The sequence below is a fragment of the Capra hircus genome, chromosome 5 (genome assembly GCF_001704415.2).
Source record: "Capra hircus breed San Clemente chromosome 5, ASM170441v1, whole genome shotgun sequence".
Classification (NCBI taxonomy): domain Eukaryota; kingdom Metazoa; phylum Chordata; class Mammalia; order Artiodactyla; family Bovidae; genus Capra; species Capra hircus.
Genome location: NC_030812.1, coordinates 56,771,623 through 56,784,150, shown reverse-complemented (window position 1 = coordinate 56,784,150; position 12,528 = coordinate 56,771,623). Strand labels below are relative to the sequence as shown.

General features: G+C 39.5%; 1 pseudogene; it reads left to right on the top strand.

The window, feature by feature from the left end:
• On the top strand, nt 1,339-1,590 carry LOC102176858 (annotated as a pseudogene).

Sequence of the window (12,528 nt, the reverse complement as noted above, 5' to 3'; positions counted from 1 at the left end):
TCCAAGCCCTGTGTTGAGAAAGTGAATCTTGGCAATGGATTTGAGTACTCAGGCCATTTGACAAGGCTCTTCCTGCTGTGAAAGTAAATGTATCACACAGTGCAGTCTGGTGTCTTCAGTGTTTCTAGTAGTATAATTTACTTTTCAGATCTCAATTTCCAACCTGTGGTAGGCTGAAAAATGTGTATCCCCAGAAAAGATTTCCATCTCTGAATCCCTGGAACCTATGAATATTACCTTACATGGCAAAAAAAAAAAAAAAAAAAAAAAATGTGAGGGAGGGCTTGGCAGCTGTGATTAAGGATTTTGAGATGAGGTGATTATTTTGGATTATCTGTGAAAAGTGAAGTCGCTCAGTCGTGTCCAACTCTGCTACCCCGTGGAGTATAGCCCACCAGGCTCCTCTGTCCATGGGATTTTCCAGGCAAGAATACTGGAGTGGGTTGCCATTTCCTTCTCCAGGGGATCTTCCTATGAGCCACCAGGGAAGCCCTGGATTATCTGAGTGGGCACTAAATGTAACCAAAAGAATCCTTACAAAACAGAGCGAAAGGCAAATTTCACATACAAAGAGAAGACAGTGTGAAGATGGAGGCAGATATTGGAGTGATGCTGTCACAAGCTAAGGAATGCTGGCACCCACCAGAACCTGGGAAAGGCCAGGACTAGGTTCTCCCTTCCAGCCCTGAGGGGAGTGCTGCTTTGGTGTACCTTGATTTTGATCCAGTGATGCTGATCCTGGACTTCAGGGATCCAGAACTGTGACAGAATAAGTTTTTGCTGTTTTTAGTCACCATGTCTGTGGTAACTTGTTACAGCAGTCATGGGAAACATGCATGTTCACCAAGTGACCTTCTGAATATAATTTGGTGGACCAAATTAGGAGCAATGTTTGTGGGAAGTGCTGATTGTGCTGGCTTAAACCTTCTGTTTCTCATGGCAGATGGAATTGGTGTAAATTGGTGAACTGACACTGTAGTTTATATGTTCTGGTTTTTACAGGTCTTGTGAGCTTGACTAATATGAGTCTGACCCCCAAATTTCCTCTCTGCACTGACAAAACCAGATGTTTGAACTTGCAGGTATTTGTAAGATCCCACCCATGGGAAACATACCAAGAGAATTAATACCATCTTGTGGAGGCCTTTGGAATCATATATCTGGTCTCTCCTGGTTATTCCATGACCTTACAATCATTTCTCTACTTTAAGACTTCATTAATAACAAATTTATCATGGGACAGACTGTTTAAAAACCCTTCGTATTCATTCTCTCATTTAATTCTCATAACAATGTTACAGTCTAGGCACTGCCAATTGAAGGCAGGCTCCCTGTGCCATGAAGGTGAAGGTCAAGTGCTGAAACAGCATGGTCACCTGGCTCTGGGTGGCCACCCATGAGGACTATAGCATCTTCCCCATGGCCTTTAGTGGCAGCTGCCTGGACATCAAGATGCTGAGTGACGACTGCCTGCAGCTGTGGGGCCAGTGCTCCTACTGCTTCCACATGCATAACATCCTCAAGAGGCTCAAAGCACAGCAGGTACAGCAGAGCCCTGTGTGCCCCCAGAATAGGAAGTTCAAGGAATGAGGCTAGTGCTGCCCAAGGCCCCCTCTTTGCTCTGAAACAGCCCCACCCCCACAGTGGCTCTGGGTGGCCCTGGTCTCCACTGGCCAGTGCCCTTTGGGCTATGACAGGGTTGAAACAAGGACCGGAGATGCGTTTGTTCTGGTGTTGTTTTATTGACTGATTGATTTCGGTTACACTGGATCTTTGTTGCTGCGGCCAGCTTTCTCTGCTTGCTGTGCGCTGGGGCGAGGGGGCGCCTCCTCTCTAGTTTCGGTACTCTGGCTTCTCACTGAGGTGGCTTCTCTTGTAAAACGCAGGCTCTAGAGTGCTTGAGCTTCAGTAGCTGCGGCTTCCAGACTCTAGAGGGAGGGCTCAATAGATGTAGCACACAGGCATAATTGCTCTGTGGCATGTAGAAACTTCTCAGACCAGGGATCAAACATGTGCAAGCCGATTACTAGCCAGGGTGCCACCAGGAAAGTCCGACATTTGTTTTTCTTCCATTGTAAAACTGACACTTTTAGCCAATAAATAAAACTCATTAAACCGCCTGAGCCTGGCCAAAAAAAAAAAAAAAAAAGTCTGATTTTTATAGTGGAGGAGAGTAAAATTCAGATCGGCTAAGTGTTTTGCCCTTGGCAACTGGAACTGAGATTTGAACCCAGGTCTTCTGACTCTGAACGATAGTGGCTAGGGTTTTTAGTTCAACAAACATCTGTATTATGTTTCATTATATACTAGGTATCAAGAACCAGGAATTCAGATATGAATAAGACTAGCCTTATTTCTACTGCCATAAGGAGCTCCAAATCTACTGCCATAAGGAGCTCCAAATCTAGTAGGAATAAATATGTACAAAGTGCAAAAATGTTTATACCAAGGGCAGAAACAAGTGGAGCAGAAAACTCTATACCTTACATTGTGCATTAGGAACTATAATTCACTGAATTTGTGTTTGTATTTGACTGTTTAGTATATTATTATCTGGGACATTATTGCTAGATAAAATATTGTTTTTTAACAGTCCAGTTAAAACAAGCTTACCATCCAAGAAGAGGAACTCTAAGCAGAGGATTGGCATTAAACAAAAACACACTTGTAATTAATTCTATGTCTGTCTATGTTAACTGCTTGATGAATATATAAGTAGTTTACATAGTGCTGTTCTTCCCAATAATTTCTTTTGTTTATAAATCCTAAGTTAAATAAGTCATTCAAATATCATTAACCTTAGAAATAACCTGAATTCAGGATGAACCAGTCCTTTCTCTAGATCAGTTTTGGTGTCTAGATCAGACTAGCTCCTGTTAGGGTGCTAATCTGAGTCATAGAGATTGTTAATCAAGGGACTTCCCTGGTAGTCCTATGGCTAAGACTCCACGTTCCCAATGCAGAGGGCCTAAGTTCAATCTCTGGTCAGGGAACTAGATCCCACACGCTGCAACTTAGAATCTTCATGCCACAACTAAAGATCGTACATGCCATGGTGAAGATCGAATGCCCTGTGTGCAACCACCAAGACCCGGTGCATCCAAATAAATAAAAACTTTTTTTTTTTTTAGAAAAGATTGCTAATCAAGTGGTGTGGAAATAATCAATATCCCTGATTTAGGTAGTGCCTGATAACTTAGTCAGTCCCACATATGCTCAGCAGGAGAGGCAAATCAGATTCATATTAACAAATAACTTTAATACATGGCCTATGTGATAAGTACCATGAGAGACATATACAGGGCTATAGAACTTGGAGAAGGAAAGAGTCACATTCAGTTGGAAGATTCTGAGAACAGTTCACAGTGAACAGCTTTTCAGCTGATCTCTGAAGGATGGATAAAACATTTAAAAATAAACTTCATTTCTTTAGTATATTAAAATTCATGTTTATTGTAATAAATTTAAAACAGAAAAAGTACATAAAAGAAAATTTTGCATTTATAATCCCAGTATCCAGAAATAACCACTGCTAACATTTTATAGTATTTCCTCTTAGTCTTTCCATGTAATTCAGTATTCTCAAAAAAAACTTACTTCTTTTTTTAAATGTCTCTATGGCATTTTATTGTCCATCATAGTATATTTCATCAATGGCTTGTTTTAGGATACTAAAACTGTATTCTAGGGAATTACCTGGTGATCCAGTGGTTAGAACTTCATGCTTTCACTACTGGGGCCTAAGTTCAATCCCTGATCAAGGAACTAAGATCCCACAAATCGGGTACCACTGCCAAGAAAAAAATTGTATTTGCTTTTGTTTTATTTTGTCTCATTTTGTTTCTGTAAAAATACTCTTAACAAAACATTCTTGTGATTAAATCTTTACATACTTCCTTGTATTTTCCTTAGGATACTGTCTTGCAAGAATAACTGCTTTGTCAAAAAAAAAAAAAAACAAACCCTTTTGTAGGCCTCTCATTAACATTTTAAAAAATTGTGATAAAATATACATAGTTTAAACATTTTTTAAGTAAAAATGCAATGGCATTAAGTACATTCACAACATTGTGTAACTATCACCACTGTCTACTTCCAGAACTATATTATCTCAAGTAGAAACTCTCTACCCATTGAAGCAATAATTCCCCATTCCACTTCTCCCAGCTCCTATTAATCTCTACTCTACCTATCATCTCTATGAACTTGCCTATTCTAGGTACCTCATTTAAGTGGGATTATATAATGTTTGTCCTTTTTGTGTCTGACTTCTTTCACTTGCATGTTTCCAAGGTTCAATCATCTTGTAGTATGTAGCAGAATTTCATTCATTTTATGGCTAACAATATATTATATGTATATACCACATTTTCTTTATTCATTCATCTGCTGATGGAAACTTGGGTTTTTCCTGATTTGGGGCTAAAGGCCTCTAATCTTTTTGATAAATTGTCCCTACAAGAAAGCTTTGACAATGTGCACTACCAGAAGTATATATGCACCCATTTCTCTGGTACTTATGAACACTATACTCTTTTTTATTAGCAACATAGTAGTAAAATATATCCTATTGTTGTCTTACTTTTCATTCCTGAAAAAGACACATTACATTTGGAAAAACAAAGATAGCAGTGCAAGACAGAAGACAATTTCTTTAAAGAATGACATCTTTGAAGTAAAAAAAAAAAAAAGCCAACTATAATTCTATAAGAAGGGAAAATTTAATTTTATGTTTATTTCTGACACGGAAAAGTAATCTGACAGATAAGCTCTCCTGCCATTCAATTAAAAAAACTAGGAAACTACAGAATAGATGAAACAACTGTTTTCAGATATTGGACAAAGGCAACATAAGATCACAATCCCTGAGAGAAGAGGAAAGAAAACAAATTATGTTAGCCTTCAATTTTCCCAACTATTTGATAAAAGATATTCTCCAAACAATATTACAGGGACAGCAAATCCAAGCAGAGTACAGTGCTTTTGCTAAGACGAAGGGACAGAGATTAGATTTGGGGAAGTTTGAGGAGATGTGATCTTATAGAGCATACTAGGGAGAAGAGAACTATGCAAAAAAGGAGCTCCACAAATTTTCACAGTGGCCCTGTGAGCCTTTGACTAATAAATAGACCGCCCATCCATGGAAGTGCCAGGGGAGATTACATGTAACTGGCCAAAAGTCAACTACCAGGTAAAAAACAACTGCTAAAAAATTACAAAGTGAAAAATTACTACTGGCACCTACACAGGGATGGGAAAATTTGGGTTCCAACAGTCAGACTGAACCGACCTTGTTGAATACTCAGAGCATTCGGTAGAGATCTCAAAAAACCTATGCCTTAGAAGTAGGACTCTATAAACCTAAGAATAAAACTGCTCTAGACCTATCCTAACATAGTTTAAATACATGCTTCAAAAGTATCAAGCTGATAGTCAAGTACATTAGCTGCCTGCCAAAACAAAGTCCAATACTCTTTAAAAGAGAAAAATAAAATCCAGAAACTCAACAATGTAACATTTACAATGTCTAGCATCTAATAAAAAATTACTAGACCTGCTTCTTCCAGGCACCAAATAAATTAATTAATTAAAAAAGAAAATGTGACCTATAGTCAGCAGAAAAATCAGACAATAAAAATAGAGTATTGTATGGCTAAGTCCCTTTGCAGTTCACCTGAAACTATCACAACATTGTTTGTTAATCAGCTATACCCCAATACAAACTTAAAAGTTTTTTTAAATAAATAAAAATAGACCCAGAAATGACAGAATTTATGAAATTAATGGCTAAGAGATTTTTTGCCATCTATTATAAGTTCAAGAACAAAGAAAACCATAAATAAAGTGAAGAAAGAAATAGAGACTACAAAAAGGAAATGGAAAAAATACTGTTATGGCTAACAGTAAATTAAACAATGCAATTGAAAGATCAGTGATCTTCAAGACATAGAAATAAAAAAACTGCCTAAAGTATAGAGAGAAAAGAAAGCTAGCAGGGGGATAAATAGAGCCTCAGTGACCTGTTGGACAATAATCCCTTAGAAGAAATGGAGTAGCCATCATGGTCAACAAAAGAGTCCAAAATGCAGTACTTGGATGCAATCTCAAAAACAACAGAATGATCTCTGTTCATTTCCAAGGCAAACCACGCAGTATCACAGTAATCCAAGTCTATGCCCAACCAGTAACACTGAAGAAGCTGAAGTCGAATGGTTTTATGAAGACCTACAAGACCTTTTAGAACTAACACCCAAAAAAGATGTATTTTTCATTATAGGGGGACTGGAATGCAAAAGTAGGAAGTCGAAACACCTGGGGTAACAGGCAAATTTGGCCTTGGAATATGAAATGAAGCAGGTCAAAGACTAATAGAGTTTTGCCAAGAGAACACACGGGTCATAGCAAACACCCTCTTCCAAAAACAAGAGAAGATTCTACACATGGACATCGCCAGACGGTCAACACCGAAATCAGATTGATTATATTCTTTGCAGCCAAAGATGGAGAAGCTCTATACAGTCAGCAAAAACAAGACCAGGAGCTGACTGTGGCTCAGATCATGAACTCCTTATTGCCAAATTCAGACTTAAATTGAAGAAAGTAGGGAAAACCACTAGACCATTCAGGTATGACCTAAATCAAATCCCTTATGATTATTCAGTGGAAGTGAGAAATAAATTTAAGGGACTAGATCTGATAGATAGAGTCCCTGATGAACTATGGACTGAGGTTCATGGCATTGTACAGGAGACAGGGATCAAGACCATCCCCATGGAAAAGAAATGCAAAAAAGCAAAATGGCTGTCTGGGGAACCCTTACAAATAGCTGTGAAAAGAAGAGAAGCAAAAAGCAAAGGAGAAAAGGAAAGATAAAAGCATCTGAATGCAGAGTCCCAGAGAATAGCAAGAAGAGATAAGAAAGCCTTCCTCAGTGATCAATGCAAATAAATAGAGGAAAACAACAGAATGGGAAAGACTAGAGATCTCTTCAAGAAAATTAGAGATACCAAAGGGAACATTTCATGCAAAGATGGGCTCCATAAAGGACAGAAATGGTATGGACCTAACAGAAGCAGAAGACATTAAGAAGAGGTGGCAAGAATACACAGAAGAACTGTACAAAGAAAGATCTTCACGACCAAGATAATCACGATGGTGTGATCACTCACCTAGAGCCAGACATCCTGGAATGTGAAGTCAAGTGGGCCTTAGAAGGCATCACTATGAGCAAAGCGAGTGGAGGTGATGGAATTCCAGTTGAGCTGTTTCAAATCCTCAAAGATGATGCTGTGAAAGTGCTACACTCAATATGCCAGCAAATTTGGAAAACTCAGCAGTGGCCACAGGCCTGGAAAAGGTCAGTTTTCATTCCAATCCCAAAGAAAGGTGATGCCAAAGAATGCTCAAACTACCGCACAATTGCACTCATCTCACACGCTAGTAAAGTAATGCTCAAAATTCTCCAAGCCAGGCTTCAGCAATACGTGAATCGTGAACCGTAAAAAAATTGGCTTAAAGCTCAACATTCAGAAAACCAGATCATGGCATCTGGTCCCATCAATTCAATTCAGATCAGTTCAGTTGCTCAGTCGTGTCCAACTCCTTGCGACCCCATGAATTGCAGCATGCCAGGCCTCCCTATCCATCACCAACTCCCGGAGTTCATTCAAACTCATGTCCATCAAGTCAGTGATGCCATCCAGCCATCTCATCCGCTGTCGTCCTCTTCTCCTCCTGCCCTCAATCCTTCCCAGCATCAGAGTCCTTTCCAATGAGTCAACTCTTCGCAAGAGGTGGCCAAAGTATTGGAGTTTCAGCTTTAGCATCATTCCTTCCAAAGAACACCCAGCGCTGATCTCCTTTAGAATGGACTGGTTGGATCTCCTTGCAGTCCAAGGGACTCTCAAGAGTCTTCTCCAACACCACATTTCAAAAGCATCAATTCTTCAGCGCTCAGCTTTCTTCACAGTTCAACTCTCACATCCATACATGACCACTGGAAAAACCATAGCCTTGACTAGATGGACTGTTGTTGACAAAGTAATGTCTCTGCTTTTGAATATGCTGTCTAGGTTGGTCATAACTTTCCTTCCAAGGAGTAAGCGTCTTTTAATTTCATGGCTGCAATCACCATCTGCAGTGATTTTGGAGCCCAGGAAAATAAAGTCTGACACTGTTTTCACTGTTTCCCCATCTATTTCCCATGAAGTGATGGGACCAGATGCCATGATCTTCGTTTTCTGAATGTTGAACTTTAAGCCAACTTTTTTATTCTCTTCTTTCACTTTCATCAAGAGGCTTTTTAATTGCTCTTCACTTTCTTCCATAAGGGTGGTGTCATCTGCATATCTGAGGTTATTGATATTTCTCCCAGCAATCTTGATTCCAGCTTGTGCTTCTTCCAGCCCAGCGTTTCTCAGGATGTACTCTGCATAGAAGTTAAATAAGCAGGGTGACAATTTACAGACTTGATGTACTCCTTTTCCTATTTGGAACCAGTCTGTTGTTCCATGTCCTAACTGTTGCTTCCTGATCTGCAAACAGGTTTCTCAAGAGGCAGGTCAGGTGGTCTGGTATTCCCATCTCTTTCAGAATTTTCCACAGTTTATTGTGATCCACACAGTCAAAGGCTTTGGCATAGTCAATAAAGCAGAAGTTGATGTTTTTCTGGAACTCTCTTGCTTTTTCGATGATCCAGCGAATGTTGGCAATTTGATCTCTGGTTCCTCTGCCTATTCTAAAAGCAGCTTGAATATCTGGAAGTTCATGGTTCACGTATTGCTGAATTCTGGCTTGGAGAATTTTGAGCATTACTTTACTAGTGTGTGAGATGAGTGCAATTGTGCGGTAGTTTGAGCATTCTTTGGCATTGCCTTTCTTTGGGACTGGAATGAAAACTGACCTTTTCCAGGCCTGTGGCCACTGCTGAGTATTCCAAATTTGCTGGCGTATTGAGTGCAGCACTTTCACAGCATCATCTCTGAGGATTTGAAACAGCTCAACTGGAATTCCATCACCTCCACTAGCTTTGTTTGTAGTCCCATCACTTCATGGCAAATAGATGGAGAAACGGTGGAAACAGTGACAGACATTATTTAGGGGTCTCCAAAATCAGTGCAGATGGTGACTGCAGCCATGATATTAAAAGATGCTTGCCCCTTGGAAGAAAAGTTATGACCAACATAGACAGCATGTTCAAAAGCAGAGACATTACTTTGCCAACAAAGGTCCGTCTAGTCAAGGCTATGGTTTTTCCAGTAGTCATGTATGGATGTGCAAGTTGGACTATAGAGAAAGCTGAGTACCAAAGAATTGATGCTTTTGAACTGTGGTGTTGGAGAAGACTCTTGAGAGTCCCTTGGACTGCAAGGAGATCCAACCAGTCCATCCTAAAGGAAATCAGTCATGAATGTTCTTTGGAAGGACTGATGTTGAAGCTGAAACTCCAATACTTTGGCCACCTGATGCGAAGAGCTGACTCATTTGAAAAGACCCTGATGCTGGGAAAGATTGAAGGCTAGGGGAGAAGGGGATGACAGAGGATGAAATGGTTGGATGGCATCACCAACTCAATGGACATGGGTTTGAGTAAACTCCAGGAGTTGGTGATGGACAGGGAGGCCTGGTGTGCTGCGGTCCAATGGGATTGCAAAGAGCTGGACACAACTGAGTGACTGAACTGAACTGAACTGAACTAGTTCCATTCATGAGAACTCCACCCTCATAACCTAATCATCTCCCGAAGGTCTTACCTCCTAATACCCTTTGGGGGTTAGGATTTCAACATATGAATTTGGGGTGACATGAACATTCAGACCATAGCAACTGTCTTGATTATTTGATGAAGGAGCTAGGTCTCCATTGGGTAGATGAAAGGGAAATGACCAAAGATTGTTGTCTGATGAAATGATACCATCAATGTTGGGCTTAGGGGAAGTAAATCTTTTTGAAGAACAAAGTATGTGGGACCTATTGGGGAAGTGGGTAGTGGAGAGAGATCTAAGTTGGAGACTAGTTAATGTGCTTTTGCAGTCACTCAGACAAGTAGTGACTAAGACACTCACCTAGTTAGGGATAAAAATTATATGACTATTGTGAAAATCAATAGCCTCAGGCTGATTTCAGTGTTTGGAGATACTGGATAGGCTTATCTTATAGATGGTCTGGTTAGAGAAAGGTTAGGAATTATTAGTGAGTGAGTGAAGTCACTCAGTCGTGTCTGACTCTTTGCGGCCCCATGGACTGTAGCCTACCAGGATCCTCCGTCTATGGGATTTTCCAGACAAGAGTATTGGAGTGGGTTGCCATTAACACAGAGGTAATTATTGAAATCACAAAATTGAAAGCAAATTTACCACGTATTTTTCGTGCTGCCAAGCATTTGTACTTACTTGCTCTCCCCTACCTTTCTTGAGAAGCTAGTCATGATCTTCTTTAAGATCTAACTCCACCATTTAGCCTCCCCATCCTCCACAGTCAGAATAGCTTCTTTCTTAGCTCTCCCTCAGCTCATTACTGATACCTCTACCACTGCACATTAGATTTGACTAGTACTTAGTGATTTACATGACTGGTGCAAAAGTAGTTGCTGTTTCAGACCATGAGTTTTAAATAATTATAACTAGGCTCAGACACATCTTAATTAATCAGAATAGGAATCATTACAATCAACACATTTTTGTCAATGAAAAATAAGTTTTTTATTCCTATAGTGTAAAAATCCATGCTTCGAGATTCAATCAACTCTTGAAAAGCATTTTCTGCATGCTACTGGTTGCGGAAGTATTTTCACTCTAAAAAATTATGGAGATGCATGAAGAAATGGTAATTGGTTGGTGAGAGGTCAGATGAATATAATGGATGAGGTGAAACTTGGTAGCCCAATGTGTTCAAATTTTGAAGCACTGGTTGTGTGACATGCAGTCGGGCATTGTTTTGGAGAAGAATTGGGCCTTTTCTGTTGACCAGTGCCAGCTGTAGGCTCTGTAGTTATCAGTACATCTCATCAAATTGCTAAGCATGCTTCTCAGGTATAATGGTTTCATGAGGATTCAGAAAGCTCTAGTGGATCAGACCAGCAGCAGACCACCTAACAGTGACCATGACCTTTTTCTGGTGCAAGTTGAGCTTTGGGAAGTGCTTTGGAGCTTCTTCTAAATCCAACCACTGAGCTAGCTGTCCCCTAAAATCCACTTTTTGCTGCATGTCATAATCCAATCGAGAAATGGTTAGCTGCTGTTATGTAGAATAAGAGAAGACAACACTTCAAAATGAATTTTCTTTTTTGAGTTGTGGTCAGCTCATGAGGCACCCACTTATCGAGCTTTTTCACCTTTCCAACTTGCTTCAAATGCCAAATGACCTTAGAATGATCCATATTGCATTCTTTGGCAACTTCTCATGTAGTTGTAAGAAGATCACCTTCGATGATCCTTTCATTTGGTTGTTGTCAACTTCTGATGGCCAGCCACTGCACTCCTCTTCTTTGAGGCTCTCGTCTCCTTTGCAAAACTTCCTGAACCACCACTGCACCATACATTTGTTAGCAGTTCCTGGGCCAAATGTGTTGTTGATGTTGCAAGTTATCTTGCTGCTTCATAACCCATTTTGAACTAGAAAATTGCTCAAATTTGCTTTTTGTCTAATATCATTTCTATAGTCTAAAATATATATAAAATAAACAAGTAATAAGTCATTAGCAAAAAATGTAACACATTAACATGATTATAATATAAACACATTTATTTAAGAATGTATTCTAATATCAAACAGTAAAGTTCAACAATGCAAAAACCACAATTAGTTTGCACCAAACTTAATACACTGTGCTCATAACTGCCTCTCTCCAAACTAGCCCAATGATTAAGATCCAACAAATAATCAAAATAAACTTTAATCAAACCTAAGATCCAGGATATTTAAAGGTTTATTGTGAGAAATCCTGTTGCAAAGCAAATAGTCTCTCCATAATAATAATTTTGAAAGTATAAGGACTTTCCTGGTTGCCTAGTGGTTAGGATTCCAGGCTTTCACTGTCATGGCCTGGGTTCAATCCCTGGTCAGGCAACTGAGATTTCACAAGCCACAGGGGCATGGCCAAAAAAAAAAATCTTAAAATATAGATTCCTCTATAACCTATGAACTTACAAATCATCAAACACCTACTTACAAGTTAATTAAATCTTATTTTAAATCTTTATAACTGTAGGGGCCTTATACAAGGGAACTTGGGCTTTTGGTCTCATACTGAGGTGGCCAATCAAGTTCTCATTAACCTCTCAGGTGTGCAAGGCACAAATTTTCCCTCATCTTCTGTTTTTCCATAAAGCTTATGGCTTCATTCATTCAGCCAAATATTTGAGAATTTACTATATTAGGCATTGGGATGCAACGATAATAAATACAAGCCTAATGCTCCAGAAGCGCATGATCTATTAAGGAGGAGAATGGCTAACAAGAAAATAAGTGCGACAGCATAATGTAATAAATGGCATTATAAACATTAAGGGTGGAGTGTTAAGGAAGGAA